The sequence below is a fragment of the Aethalodelphis obliquidens genome, unplaced genomic scaffold (genome assembly GCF_003676395.1).
Source record: "Aethalodelphis obliquidens isolate GAN/ISIS:26980383/991018 unplaced genomic scaffold, ASM367639v1 scaffold28, whole genome shotgun sequence".
NCBI lineage: Eukaryota > Metazoa > Chordata > Mammalia > Artiodactyla > Delphinidae > Aethalodelphis > Aethalodelphis obliquidens.
In genome coordinates this window covers 2,578,612-2,594,527 of record NW_020837972.1, presented here as the reverse complement: position 1 = coordinate 2,594,527, position 15,916 = coordinate 2,578,612, and the positions used below count along the sequence as shown (strand labels likewise).

Genomic DNA, 15,916 nt, shown 5'->3' with positions numbered 1-15,916 from the left:
TTCTCTCGTTGCAGAGCATGGGATCTAGGCATGCAGGCTTCAGTAGTCGTGGCATGTGGGCTCAGTAGTTGTGGCGTCCGGGCTTAGTTGCTGTGTGGCCTGTGGGACCTTCCTGCACCAGGGCTTGAACATTTGTCCCCTGCATTGGCAGATGGATTCTTAACCATTACGCCACCAGGGAAGCCTGCCTCATGTCTTTTCTGATGTTGACATTTTTGAAATGTATGGGTCAATTATTTTGTAGAATGACCCTAAGTGTGGGTTTGTCTGATGTGACCTCACGATTTATGTGTTTTGGGCAGGAATACCACATAGTGATGCTGTTTTCTTCTCGGTGCATCATATCAGGAGGCAGGAGATGTCAATTTGTCCCATAACCAGTGATATTAACTTTTACCAATTGGTTAAGATGCTGTCTCCTAAAGTTAATTAGTAGCTTTTGTACTTATTAATAATACCTATTTTGACACTGGGGTGTCATTGCTTCTAGGTTGTCTCAGTGGATAGAACTAGGAAATAATATTTGTATATATATGTGTATACATACCCACATAAAAAGATATAGAAATATATAGATGTTTGTATGTCTATACCTATTTTTATATCGATCTATCTTATATATTAAAAACTCATGAGTGCACACCAATAACTCCAACTCCAATTCAACACCAAAGGGTTTGTTCTAGCCTTCCCTCTTTTCATGATTTTAACTCTGTTCTCTGACAATAAGGAAACAGATGCCTATTAAATTCTCATGTATACAAATGTATGTAATTAATCTATTGGCAATGGCTGGTTGAATCCTTGGCCCCAGAATATGCAAACCTCCTCACCCCAGCCAGCTATTCTTGGCCAAATCCTTGACTCATATTTCCAAATGTGTGATGATGGATGGCAAATAACTGTGGTATTTCGATTCCATTGAACACAGCTAAAAGAGTGATACAAAAGTTTTACTTTAAAATGTCAATACTCCCAGTTGCATTAGAAATGACATCCATTGCAACGAATATTTAAGCTTATCATGAGAAATTTTAGATGTTTAAAATGTGGGGTGTATTTAAAATGTGGTATCTAGTTTTACTAAATTATTTTAGGGACCATGTGAACAAAAAAGTTTTAAGACCATTGTAGCAGAAGAATAGAACCAAACCATTCGGAGAGAGAAACAGAGGACAAAAGTGAGCCAGTGAGAGACAGAGAACAACAATCATTCCAAAACATATAAGAAAAGAGGAAAACACAAGAAACATGGTAAGGAGAAAACATGAAATAACATGGTAGGAATACGTCCAAATATATAAATAATCAAAAATAAATATGAATGGATTATATTCCCTTCGTAAAAGAAGGAGACTCTGGTTTAAGTGAAAAATCCAAATTCCAGCTATATGCTGTTTATAGGAAATACACATAAAACTAAACAGCATAAGAATGGAAAATGGCTCACCAGGCAAATGTATATAGAAAACAAGCATATGGAGCAACATTTGTATCAGACAAAATAGAATTTAAAACAAAAGCATTTAAAAAGCACAAAGAAGGGTGTGTCATGTTGATTAAAGGCACAAGTTATGAGTCATGCATTTTATAAACATAGCATAATTTTGAAATGTATAAAACAAAAACTGAAAATAAATGGTGAAATTGACAGATCCACAATCACAGTGGGAGACGAATACACCTCACTCAGAATCAACCAATAGAGCAGACAGGAAAGATGTGAATAGCACAATTAACAAATATGATCTCACAGAGAACTTTCCTCTCCACCAGGAACATGTACAACATTTGATGTCATTTTACTCTTGCAGAGTGAGATTGATCTTTGTGCTTCAGGGTTTAGAAATGGAATTGTTTCCAAGTTTTAGCTTTTATGAATACAGCTGCTGTGAGCACTTGTGTACAAATCTTTGTGTGAAAAAAATCTTTGTATTTTCATTTCTCTTGGGTAAATATTCAATACCCATTGGGGAAACTGCGGGATCACGAGGTAGGTGTATGGTCAACATTTTTAGAAACTGCCAGCTTCCCAAAGTGGTTTTATCATTCGACATTTCCACCAGCAACGCAAGGCGTTCTTAGACTACTATAACAGATTGTTATTTAACTCTTTCATTATTACCCAACTTTTCATTTGTTTATGTTGCTATGTTTTTTTCCAACTGGATTTTGAAAAGCTCATTAGAAACAGAAGCATGCGTTATACTTCTTTGTGTTTAGTATAGTGCTGAGTACACATTAGACATTCAATAAATATATTTTTAAATGATTATTAAACTGTTAGGTTGTCTGCAGTATGCTTTAAAAGACAGAACATCTTTTAAATTACTCTGGCAGACTGCTACATAATACCATTTTCTTGAAAGCAGAATTCAACACAAGGTTGGTCTATCTTGGACTTATTACTAAAGCCTGGAATGTGCTCATTTTAAGGCACTAAGGCAATATTTCTAGTTACTTACATGGTGTCTATTCTACTTTCTTATTAAAAATAATAATAATAACGTTTGTTCAGGGTGCCTAGCTGAAAACACTCAGCTTCCGGATTCCCTTGAAATTATGAGTAGCTGTGGAATAAAGTTCAGGCCAATGTATAAGTGGAAGTTCTAGGCAGAGAGAATTCCAGGAAAGCTTGTTAAATGGAGAAGACTCTACTGGGATGCCTTTCACCTTTTTCCTGTTGCCCCTTTCCCCCAGGCAATGCTTCTTCTTGCCTGGAATGCTGATGAAAGTTCAAAAGGTTGAGACAGTTCAGCAGCCATCTTGCAAGCATGAGGAAGGAAGCCACAAGCTAAGGATGTCAGAGGGGAAAGACAGAGGAGTCTGGGTTCCTGATGGCATCATGGAGTGACCATCTAGCCCTGACCTAGCTCTAGACTGCCCACTTCCAGATCCCAAGTTACGTGACAACTAGAAATATCATGGTGGCTGGGTTTTTATTACATGCCATACAACACAATCCTCACTTTTACAGGCACTTACCATACTGCCCTAAGTTAGATTCTCCAAATACCGTCTTTGTTTTTCTCATGAACAGGCTACTAGTATGGCTGAGGAACTAGTATGCTTAAGTATGGCATCAGGAAATAGGTAGATCCCAAGGACATAATTTTTATCAGTGGCACTTTCTTCTGACACCAGGAAAAGAGATGAGTCACTTAGCATTAGCATCACTATTTTGTGGCCAGAAAAATTGAGGTCCAAAGGGACAAAATAATCATCTTAAGGCTGTAGATTACTTTTCCAGCTTATCTATCTGTCCCATACTTCAGTCCTACCATTTTCCTGGAATGCCCTTTTCCTCTCTCTGTTTACACCATAGTTTCTCAACCTCAGCATTACTGACATTTGGGGCTGGACAATTCTTTGTTGTGGGGTGAGAGCTGTCCTGTGCATTGTAAATTTTACTAGCACCCCAGGTCCTACTCACAAGATGCCAGGAGCACCACCCACTCTTCCCAGTTATGACAACCAAAACTGTCTCTGGACATTGTCAAATATCCCTGAGAGCCAAGACCTCCCCCAGCTGAGATCCGCTGCTCTAAACTGTGTCAAACATCACCCTTCTGTGCACCTGCACAGACTTCCAGCAACACACCTGTGATACTTGGCAGTACAATCCACCTGTCTTGATCTCCACATTAGACTGTGAGCTCCCTGAAGGCAGGGACTGCATCTGGCTCATCTTTGTAATCCCCTTGCTCATCTACTAAATAGATTTTTAAATGGTCCAGGAGAAGAATGGGAACAGATTTCAGGAATCCTGGCTCCTTGATGCCATGATTTTGACACTATTCTTAAAGACTCCAGTGTCCCACGCCTTTGCTTGGTGTCATATTTTACAGGCTTCCACGCTGTAAGTCAAGATTCTAGCAGGAAAGAGCTACGTTGCTCATTGTTCTAAACACAAGTTAAATGGAAATGGAAAGCAAAAATTGTAAGACAGGGGCTTCCCTGGTGGCGCAGTGGTTGAGAATCTGCCTGCCAATGCAGGGGACCAGGTTCGAGCCCTGGTCTGGGAAGATCCCACATGCTGCGGAGCAACTGGGCCCGTGAGCCACAGCTACTGAGCCTGTGCGTCTGGAGCCTGTGCTCTCCAACAAGAGAGGCCGCGACAGTGAGAGGCCCGCGCACCGCGATGAAGAGTGGCCCCCGCTCGCTGCAACTAGAGAAAGCCCTCGCACAGAAATGAAGACCCATCACAGATAAATAAATAAATTTATTTTTTTTTAAAAAATTGTAAGACAACTTTTCATACTCTCACAAGGAGAAATGAAAAACCCTTAAATGATAGGGGAAAGAGCAAAGGTCTATATATACTATTTTTGTTTCCTTAATGGAATCAAAGTTGCATCTGAATCTTGCAAAAAGTGCTACGTACACCCCTCACCCAGTTCCGATTTCCCTTGATGTTGTCCTTTTACACGACCATGGTACATTTGTCACAACTAAGAAACCGACCTGGATGCACAGGGATTCAGTACCCTCGAGAGATGGATGAAGTCTTTTGGTTTGCTAGGACTAGTGATTCTAGTGCTTTTAATTTCATGACTGTTTTCAAAGGCGGACGTTTTTGAACCGTTTAAGTAACGTTGAGACGCCAAATGCATGGGCAGGAAATCCTCCTGGTGGTGTTGGCGGATGTTTCCTTGAATCCTGCGGCTGCCCACCCCTTTCTGGAGAAGAGTTGCAACACTTCTTATAGTTCATTTGTGTGTATTAGGGTTCTAAGAAATTCAGTACTCCTTTGGCTTCCACAAAACGCTGTAGTTCATTTGCTCGGTAAATTAAACAGAGCCTAAAAGGGCACAACAACAAAAGGAAAAGGTTCGTTTGAAAAGTGAAAAGATATTGCACGCTCTCTTTTGCACTTGGCATTGACCCAGAGCAGTAAATGGCTCAACATTTGGTTTTGTCTCCTTAAAGAAAGCACAAACTCTCCATTGTCGGTACCTTTATTGACACCAAGGTTCAAAGGTGGCAAGAGAAGCAAGTTTTATCTTACTTGAAAGAAGTTTAAGTGCTGTAGGCCCCATTAGTACTAAGAGAATAAACATCAGTTCACCGGCTTTGAACTTTTTTTAATAAACTTTTTTTTTTTTTGGTGTAATTCTATATTGACAGAAAAGTTGCAAGGCCGGTACAGAGAATTCCCATATGCTACCAACCCCCAACCTGGTTCTAGTTTCCCCTAACGTTATCAGCCTACACTACCATCGGTACATTTGTCAAAACTCAGAAACCAACACTGACACAGTGCTATTAACTAAACTCTAGACTTTATTTGGATTTCAACAGTTTCCCTCTTAAAGTCTGTTTTCTGTTCCAGGATCCTGCCTTGGTTTTGATTACTTAGCTTCTGTATGGAACATCTATTTTTGCAAAATGTTTCATGACTAATTTCAGTAAATGATATTTGTTTGAAGTGCTGGATTTACTCAAGTGCAACCTTCCCAGACACATACGTACCCTGAGGCTCTAATTCCAAAATAACAGCAACTGAATCCCTCCCCCACTGGTGAGGTGGCCTTGCCTTTAGGTGATGCTGTGAGGTTTTTCATGACCTGGCTTGTAGGAGACTAGATTTCCTGAGAATGGCCCAGGGTCTCTCAACATTAAAAAAAAAAAAAAAAAAATCCTCTCTTTTATTTATACTGACTTTGTACATCTGATATTCCTGTGGGGAAAGACAGCAAGCTGTACATATTCTGTTGTCTCATGAACTTTTTTTTTTTTTCATGACAACATCCGGGATTTATGTGATTCCAAGAGTCAGCTGGCTAAAATATAGATGAAACTCCAGTGTGTTGAATAAAGGAGATACGAGAAGAGAAAAGCTTTGGGAGCGGAGGAGTAGAATTATGATTGCCTCTGAGAATACTGGGACAGAGACCATCCATCTTCCATTTCCAGACACTGTAAGAACAGTCCTTATAACCTGGGTGCTGGGAGCCTGGGCTTGTGACACAGATGGATGGACATCAGGCAGGTTTTCGGCTCTAACATGCACTAGTTAGGGAACCTTGGATAAGTTACTTAACCCCTCTGAGCCTCAGTTTCCCTGTCAGAAAAATGAGAATCAAGAGTTGACCAAGATAATATATTAAACACAGTTCATGACACGGAGAAAGCACACCATGCATGTTAATAATTATTGTTACCGGGGGCCATCCACCTTAATGCCGAGTACCATTCCCACAACCTTCCTAGTTTCCCATTAATCTCATCCTTTCTTCTGTCTTTTGATATTTGGCAGCCAGGAAGTTTGACAGGTCCCAGAAGGTTAAGTAGAACAATGGTGGGTCCAAATCTTTACAATATGTCTGAGTATAAAATTTGATCACTGGTCACAAGCAGGGACAGGGTCCATGAAGCAGGAGATGTGTCATAGCAATGGACACCAGGTGAGTTTTCGCCAGCTGCTCCCTCCCCCAACAAGAGAACAAAATGCCCACTTGATCCCTGGGTGGACTGGACCTGGCCATGGGCTGCTGATGACCGGCTCTGTCAGTGTGACCTAGGACACCATTCCCAGCAGAGGGCAGCAAACATTTCCTGGGTACACAGACCCCTGACCTCTGGTGAGATTCCGGGGCAGGGTCTGGATGACGCCATCCCTGGGGGTGGGGGACTTGAGCTGCTCTTTACAGAACAGGTGAGCCAGCCAGCAGGATCTGGGAAAGAAGAGGTTGGATCTCCAATTTAAAAAAGGAAATGTTGTTTCCTACTGAACACAATCATTTTCTGTTTGGAAGTGAGTTGTAATTTCCAGCCTAGAGTTCCAGAATTACAGAGTTTATTATAGTCCTTAGCACCCACAACATGCTCCAAAAGCCCTTTGTCATGGTCTGTGCCAGAGGTGGGGGACCGACGACTAAACTTGAACAGGACGGTGGAGGTTAGTGCTTGACTCTGCTGGGTGACCTGGAATAAACCATGAACCTCTTCAAGAGTTTTTTTTTTTTTTGAGTGGTTCTGAAGAGCCTAGGGGCAGGACAGGAATAAAGACGCAGACGTAAAGAATGGACTTGAGGACACAGGGAGGGGGAAATGTAAGCTGGGACGAAGTGAGAGAGTGGCATGGACATATATACACTACCAAATGTAAAATAGCTAGCTAGTGGGAAGCAGCCGCATAGCACAGGGAGATCAGCTCGGTGCTTTGTGACCCCCTAGAGGGGTGGGATAGGGAGGGTGGGAGGGAGACGCAAGAGGGAGGAGATATGGGGATATATGTATATGTATAGCTGATTCATTTTGTTATACAGCAGAAACTAACACACCATTGTAAAGCAATTATACTCTAATAAAGATGTTAAAAAAAAAGAGTTGTTTTTTTTTTCCATTGTTGTTTGTTTTACTAGAAAAGACAGGAGTGTACATGAAAGCAACCTAGCAGAGTGCCTGCAACACAGGAAGGAGTTTCTTGCATTTAGTTCCAGGCTCCCATCCTGGAACAAAGGCAGCCCATCCCAGCCTGAGCCTCTTCACTTCACTTGGGAGGCCCTGACTTGGTATCTGAAGGAGGATGACAGCAGCAGAGACAACCCCCTGTTTGAACTCCCCCTGCCCACAAATGGCCTCTTTGGTGCCCGGGAACAAAGTGCAGGTGACCAGAGTGCCCACCCACCAGCCTTAGACCCCCATCCAGGGCAGCACTGTCCAGGGACAGGTGCATCCACTGAAGGAATGAACACAGATTCTCCGACATCCCAAAGATACATACTGGGGGACAGGAGTCCTCTAGAGTCACTTTCCAGGTGACCAGGTGACTTTATAACGCAAAGGGGCTGTGAGTCTGACTTTTTCTTACCTTCTGGAACAGAGAAAGGGGGTGAGAAGATAGCGGCCCTGGGTACAGCTTTGAATGGGAATAAACATTTCTCAATTGAGGTGTTTCATCAGTGTCTTGAAAAATCAAATTTGTTCAGGCTTGCAGGAAATGGATTGTCTAAGTGTCACTTTAAAAATTTGGTGGGGGGGAATTGAAAACAGTTTTCTAAAGGGACTCCCCTACTCTTGATCAGCAAATGTCCCCCACCCCTCCAGGAACCAGGACAAGAGAGAGCAGTTTGTACTGACTTGAGGTTCTCCTGAAAATTTCCACCCTTTGCCTGTGCTCAAACATTTGCATTGAAGGATTTTTTAAAATTTATGTGTCCACGTGCAATAAACTGATATTTCCAACGTCACGATCAGAACCACAGCCAGAAAACCTTGATTTGGGGTCATTCATTCATCCCGAAAGCTGTGCCACCTTTATCTTCTCTCGGGGAGCAGAATCTAGAAGAGGAGAAAGATAATAAGTAATTCTAAGGTAGTATAACTGTAACCAGCCCTTAGGAGTGGTACCGAGGAGCGAGGACCTAACTCTGTAGGGCCATCCGGGAAGGCCTCATAGAGGAGGCAAATTCGTGAGAGCCTTGAAGGATGAGTAGGAGTTTGCATAGGATTTAGCTTTACTTTTTCCCTTGCCACTTCTCCCTGCTAGAGCTAGATGCCACCTGGACCCTGAGCTAGAATCTCAAGAAAGCAGTAATAGTTCACCTGGGGCTAAAAAAGACCTGAAACTAACACAACATACATGTATTCAACCTTTGACACCTGCTACTATTCCTGAGACTAAGTGGATAAGAAGATCCTTCCGGATTTCTGTATACTTATTTCAACTCTCCTGGGACATCCTTTGTCCCTTTCCTACTCTCATCCTTAGTCTCCTTCAAGACTTCCTTGGTATTTTTGTTTTAACCAAGAACTTTTCTTTAAAAATGGAGGCAGGAGTGAGAGAGAGAGAGAGAGAGAGAGGATTCCCTCCCATCCTCCCCACCCTTCCCTTGTTTGGCTTTAAATTCTGCCCAGTCACTCTCTCCCTGGTTCCTTGCTGTGCTTCTCTCCTTAAAGGAGTCAGAAGGGACTTCTGGGTGTCTGAGCTCAGGCAGTGCTCTCACTCTCCCGAGCCCCAGGGACGGGTTATCTCTCGGGGTCAGGAACCCGGTGGGAACCCGGGGTCCTAGGACCGAAGGCTGTGCCCCCCATCCCCTGCAGCTCTCCTCACTTTGTACAATGAGGTAGCTGACCTTTTCCATTTCATCTTGTTCTTTTTTCTCTGCACCCCACTTGGTTTGGCAACCATGAATCAACCTGTTTCCTCCTTGGCATTTCTTACGTGTATCCCACTGAAATTAAAAACTCAAAAGGAAGAGGCCTCGTAGACCTTGAAACGTTCAGCTTACTTTCTGGCCTTGGCCGCTGGCTTGACTGGTCCCACCTGCTCTCCTGGGAGAGTGGGCAGCTGACGAAATCCAGAGGCCTCGAAACCTCCCTTAGAGTAAGTGTTCTTGTTTGCACATCCTGGTTCAAAAGCCGGAACCGCTGGTTGGAAATCAATCAGGGAGTAAAGTTACTAAATTAGTGGATCTGCTTCAAGCTTCAGGCAGTGGCCTTCCTGAGAAAGGCAGAATCTGCATATTTCTTTCACAGATTAAAACCTCCCTTGTTTGTTTACTCTCTACTTCTGAAAGTTCTTGGAACGCTTTTCCAGGAAGAAGCCAGGTAATGGGACATCGGGAAAATAAAGAACAGTAAGCCTTGTTTGTATCCTCCTTACTCCCTTTATTTTCAAAGGAACCAACATGAGGATGTGTGAAATAAGTCAGTATTAGGAACATTAGCTAATGAGTACAGGACGTGAGCCAGGAACTGTGCAGAGCCCTTGGCATCTACTCTTTAATTTCTGCAAGGTAGGAATTGGCTCATTTTCTCAGAAGAGGAAGGAGTTAAGCCCAAGGTCACGTGGTAGAACTGGGATTCAAACTTAGATCCCTGTGACTTCGGAGATTGTCCGGTTTCCTGGAGGTTGCACAGGCATGGAAAGAACCCAGGCCTGGCCTATTGCTTTTAGGACAAGATGCTTCTGAGGCAACCCCCACCTTCAGTGATTTGCATTGTATCTAAGAAACTGAAAACCCAAGTCAAGGTATCTGAAACCAGCAAAAGAATATTCCTTTCGGTCCCTGTTCCCCTCCATCGTTGGGGGTATAGACTAGGTGACATTTACTGTGCAAACAGCAGACTGGGATCCAGGCAGAGTCCACACCTAGCTGAGTAAATAGCACCTAGAGGCCCAGGCAGGGCACGCAAGGTCCCCAGCGAGGCCTCATTTTGAGAGGTAAACAGGAGAAGGGGTCTGTGGGCTGGGAGCCGGGAGCGCGGAGCGCTGGTCCTGGTGCTGCCACTTTTACTTCTCTGCCCTTCATCTGGAAGTGGAGGAAATCAACTCAATGATGTAGGAATCTGGCTGCAGGGGTCAGTTTGCCTTGGGCAGTGCGGCCTGATGGGTAGGCCTGCGGAGGGTAGAATCCAGCTCCCTGGGTTCAAGTGTGAGCTTCACCACTTACAAACTCTGTGACCCTAGACAAGTCCTTAACTTTTCAGAGCCTCTGTTTTCCTATTATTCAACCAAGAATAATAGTAGGACCCACCTCACAGGGTTATCAAGAAATCAGAGTCAGAATGCACAATAGAATTCTAGAATATTCCATCCTGGCTACAAGAGTTCTTTCCTCTGGCTTTTTGTTGTTGTCGGGGAACCTGAGATTCAATTCAAGCAACAGTTAACAAACAAACAAACAAAAAAGAGTTAACCTCTTAGAGTTAAAGCTTAGTTCAGGGCTGGTATCTAGGAAACAGATGTTGGGAACTATTAGTGATTCCCTAATTCTGCAAATATTCACTGAATGCCTGGCACCTGCAGGGCTCTTGTGTCCAGGAGGAGATGCGCCCAAATGGTTATGACACAGACGTAACAGCATCATGCAGAGGATAAGGAAGCTGCCCTGATGCTTCAGAAACTTCTCTGGAGGCCCAGACACAGCAAAACTCATGGGAGAATGTGTACTTTGTGGTCACCAGAGCACGTTTTCAGTCCCGACGTGACACAGGTCAGCTGGATAATCTTGGAGAATTTACATAACTTCTCTGAATGATTTCCTGCTCTTATGATGGTTAGTTTTATGAGTCAATTTGGCTAAACTATAATACCCAGTTAGTCTGTTAAACACTAATCTAGGTGTTGCTGTGAAGATATTTTGTAGACGTGATTAACCTCTGCAATCAGGTAAAGGGGATCATCTGAGCGGGCCTCCTCCAATCCAAGACAGGCCTTAGGAGCAAATCTGAAGTTACTCAGAAGAAGAAGAAATTCCTTCTCAGGCAGCACTGGCTTCTGCCCAGTTTCCAGCCTGCCAGTCTACCCTGCAAACTTCAGACTTGCCAGCCTCACAACCACATAAGCCAATTCATATACATATATGAGTCTTTATCTATATACACACATGTATATGACTCATCCCTCCTCCTGGTCCTGGTTCTTTGGTAGGAGGCAAGCAGACACGCTTCTTCCCTTTCTCTTCCCTGACCCCCCCAGGACCCACTACCTCCTGCTCCTCTCAGTTTTCCCACATCTAGTCGTGAAACCACAGAACTTGGACCTGGAGGGCCCCTAGGGGCTGTGTAGTCCACCCTCCTCCGCATGTGGATGAAGACATTCGGACGGAGAAGACCTGTGATTTGTCCCAGGTCTGGTGACTAGCACTGAAGGCTGCCCTGCAGGGTTGGGACAGGGATGAGACCAGAGAGACACTTGCCTCAGGTGCAAAATTCAAGAGAAATTCAGTAATCAAGATAAAGAATACTTTGATGCAATTTTTTTTTTTTTTTTTTTTTTTTTTTTTTTGCGGTACGTGGGCCTCTCACTGTTGTGGCCTCTCCCATTGCGGAGCACAGGCTCCAGACACGCAGGCTCAGCGGCCATGGCTCACGGGCCCAGCCACTCCGCTGCATATGGGATCTTCCCGGACCGGGGCACGAACCCATGTTCCCTGCATCGGCAGGCGGACTCTCAACCACTGCGCCACCAGGGAAGCCCTGATGCAATATTTTTAAAAATCTAAATTGCTGCAAAAGAAATCTGTGATGAACAAAGTATCCCATTTTTTGTTACTATTTTTTTAATGTTTTATATTGGAGTATCCTTGATTAACAATGTTGTGTTAGTTTCAGGTGTACAACAATGTGATTTGGTTATACAAGTATCTATTCTTTTTCAAATTCTTTTCCCATTTAGGTTATTACAGAATATCGAGCAGAGTTCCCTGTGCTATACAGTAGGTCCTTGTTGGTTATTTTAAATATAGTAGTGTGTACGGGTCAATCCCAAACTCCCAATCTATCCCTTCCCACACCCTTCCTCCTGGTAACCATGAGTTCGTTCTCTAAGTCTGTGAGTCTGTTTCAGATCAGTGTTGTTGGTTTTTCCTTGTGCTGCATGCTCCATTGAGGTTGGCACAGCACCGTTGCCCTGTGTCCACTGGGGTCTTTGTATTACACATGGCGTCACGTGCTCCCTGTGGTGCTGTCATTATCATGCGTGTGCTTTCCTCTGGCCACCGAGACCGCACAGAGGTGGCCAAGGGACTGAGGGGTTTTCCCGGACGCGGGACTTTCAGTGCTTGAATTGGAAGAGTCCCAGCAAACCAGGATGGTTGGTCACCTATCAGAGAAAGAAGCAGGGACCAGATCTTATGCACTTTTGTGTCCCTGAGCCACTTGATTGCACTCAGTAATTTTTCTTGACTGAGTTTGCCCTTTCTGGCAGAGCGCTTGGCAGGCACTCAGCACATCCCTAATCCGTTTCATATCTGAGGCACAGAAAGGAAAAAGGGACTTGGCCAGGACCCACTGGCTAATCCCTGGTGTTCCTGTGCCCAGCCCGCCTGCCTCCTGAGTGTCCGGCCTGCTGCTGCTCACCCATGATCGTCCCCCGGGATTCCTGAGATATGGATGTAACTAGTGTAACCGGTAAAGGCTTAATTGCCCAAAACCTGCCCAGGAGGCTGGTGGTCTTTATTTATTTTTTTAAACAACCACTAGATTTGGAAACTCTATGCCTAGACACAATGGTCCTTTTGCTTCTAGGATCAGTACACCCTGCCTTCAGCTAACAGACTTGGTGTGAGTGTCGGCCACTCAAAATGGATGTTCTCTTGCTCTCTGTCCATCCCCCCTGCTCTACCAGTCCCTGCTTCACTCACATGACTACTCAACCCTCTTCATTATAGGGCTTCATTAATCCCTGTTTATTGATGAGCCCACCTGATGTCAATTCCCCCTATAAAGGGCAGCCTCCTTCTCCTCCAAGCAAGGAAGATTACTGCTATGTCCTTCCTGCTGTCTGCTGTACATGGTGGCGGTATTGCTCCAGGACATTTTGTGTAAGATCCTCTGTCCAACAAGTCATTGATGTCTCTGTAGCTGTCTCCAGGCTCTTTCTTTGGTCTCAAGGCTGGGCAACTACAAGGCTCTCAGGCCTGCGAGGTGCAGCCCAACATCTGGGAACATTCCAGGTAGGTTGCTAACTAAACAGCCTTGACTCGGTCACCTGAGTCAAGACCCCTGACTGCCTTGGGCCCGAGTTTCCTCAGTTACCAAACGAAAGCCTTGAACTTGCTATTCCAGGAGATAGCAGGGTGCCTCTGTGACCATCAGTCTCCTCATCTGTGAAGTTGGCATCATGATACCTTTTAAGGTAATTGTGAGGATGAAGTGGGATGATGTATGGAAACCGCCTTGCACAGTCCGTTGTGGGAGGTCATTTGTTTTCCTTCTTTCTAGTTCTGCTGAGTCTAAAGTACAGTGATTTTATGATTCCACTTTTACAATCAGCAGCACAGTTCATTTATTTCACTCCAAAATGTCTTATTGTTCACCTACTGTGTGCCAAGCATCATCTTAGATATTAGGTGCTAAGCACGTGATGGTGAGCAAGAATCTGGTTAGAAAACATCAAAATTATCCAGAAATCTCCTGCAAAGAAAGAACGAGCAAAAAGACCAATGGCAGAAAGCACCTAGAGGTCAGAAATCATCCCTGTGATTAGCCATTTTAGATTGAGTAGCTGCTACTTAGCAGGTGGTCACAATTCTCCCAAGTGGCTGCTATTCTTGTATTTAAAACACCTGCTGCTGTTTCCAGGATGCTAACATTTACTTTGGTCTTTATGTCAATGCCTTTTGTACAGAGAGCCAGCTGTGGGGCTTTTCTGTTTCAACATTGTCCCTGAATTGTGCTTTGTTGATAAGAAAATAAACACCACTTGCTAAGATAGCACCGAGCAGCCTTTAAGACTGGTTGGAGCAGGAGCCTTCTGCTCAAGATGAAGAATAGGTTTTCTCTTGCTGGTGTTAGGAATGTTGTCCTTCTTCGTGGCTTGATCATGTGGCTTAATTTTACTTTACCTAGTGTTGCTTCTGTCCTCCTGCTTTCCCTTCCTTGGAGCCCTTTTTAATAATTCCTCTCTACTTGTGGGATTTTACCAGACATTTGAGGATTGATGAGCCATAAAAAGTAAAGGTTAGAGAGCAGATGAATGGTTGCCAGGTGCTGGGGGTGGGGAAGAACTGGAGGGTGAGTGCTTATTGGGGGCGTGGTCTCCTTTGGGGAAGTGATGAAACTGTTTTAGAACTTGATAGAGGTGGTGGTTTCACAACATTGTGAATGTACTAAATGCCATGAAACTGCACACTTTAAAATGATTACTTTTATGTTATGTGAATTTCACCTCAATCAAAAACAATAAACGTTCCGAAGCCAGATACAAAAAAATATGATCTGTATGAATCAACTTATCTGAAGTTTGGGAACAGGCTTGTCTCTGGTGATAGAAATCAGAACAGGGGTAGCTGGGGAGGAAAGGGCATGACTGGAAAGAGGCACAGGGAACTTCCTGGAGTGATGGAAATTGTCTGCATCTTGTTTTGGGCAATTGTTACAGAGTATAAACAATTGTCCAAAAGTACCGAATTGTATGTTAAGATTTGTGCATTTTATTGATGTTAATTATACCTCATTAAATTTTTTTAAAAATTTTAATTAAAAAATGAAAAGGTGGGGAATTCCCTGGTGGTCCAGTGGTTAGGACTCCAGCTTTCACTGCCGAGGGCCCAGGTTCAATCCCTGGTCAGGGAACCAAGATCCCATAAGCCGCGTGGTGCAGCCAAATAAAAATAAAAGAGAACCCAGCGATATTTTTTTAACATTTATTTATTTTTAATTAATTAATTTTTGGCTGCATTGGGTCTTAGTTACTGCGCATGGGCTTTCTCTAGTTGCGGCCAGTGGGGGACACTCTTCGTTTCGATGTGCGGGCTTCTCATCACGGTAGCTTCTCTTCTTGTGGAGCACAGGCTCTAGGCACGCGGGCTCAGCAGTTATGGCGCACGGGCTTAGCTGCTCCGCGGCATGTGGAATCCTCCCAGACCAGGGCTCGATCCCATGTCTCCTGCATTGGCAGGTGGATTCCTAACTACTGCCCCACCAGGGAAGTCCTGGTCCCAGCAATATTTGATTTGACAAGTTTCCCTGGAGTGAATTCATCCGTTTTTTAAAAATTAATTTTTATTGAAGTAAAGTTGATTTACAATGTTGTGTTAGTTTCTGCTGTACCGCAAAGTGAAGCCATTATTCATATACATATATCCACTCTTTTTTAGATTCTATTCCCATATAGGTCATTACAGAGTATTAAGTAGAGTTCCCTTTTTTAGATTCTATTCCCATGTAGGTCATTACAGAGTATTAAGTAGAGTTCCCTGTGCTATACAGTAGGAATTCATCCATTTTTAAAGGTGTTGCCCTGAAGAACTGTTTGCTGGTACTTCATTGCTTGTTTTATGAGTACAGTTTTTGGAGGGGAAGAGGTTGCATTATTACTCACTTGTGGGCATATGGCTTTTGTACACACATAATTTCATTTCGGAGAACTCTATGTGCTTTGAGCTAATGGAGCTGGGTCCTGAGCACAATAGTAGATTTAGCCCTCTCTGGAGAGGGGCTTTGAAAAAGCAGTCACCTGGGG

At 43.8% G+C, this 15,916-nt stretch overlaps 1 non-coding gene across 1 annotated transcript; it reads left to right on the top strand.

The window, feature by feature from the left end:
- Positions 1-14,955: 14,955 nt before the first annotated feature.
- TRNASTOP-UCA (transfer RNA opal suppressor (anticodon UCA)) lies at positions 14,956-15,027 on the top strand. Its single transcript has one exon. It is a non-coding gene; the product is annotated as a tRNA-Sec (tRNA).
- Positions 15,028-15,916: the final 889 nt, after the last annotated feature.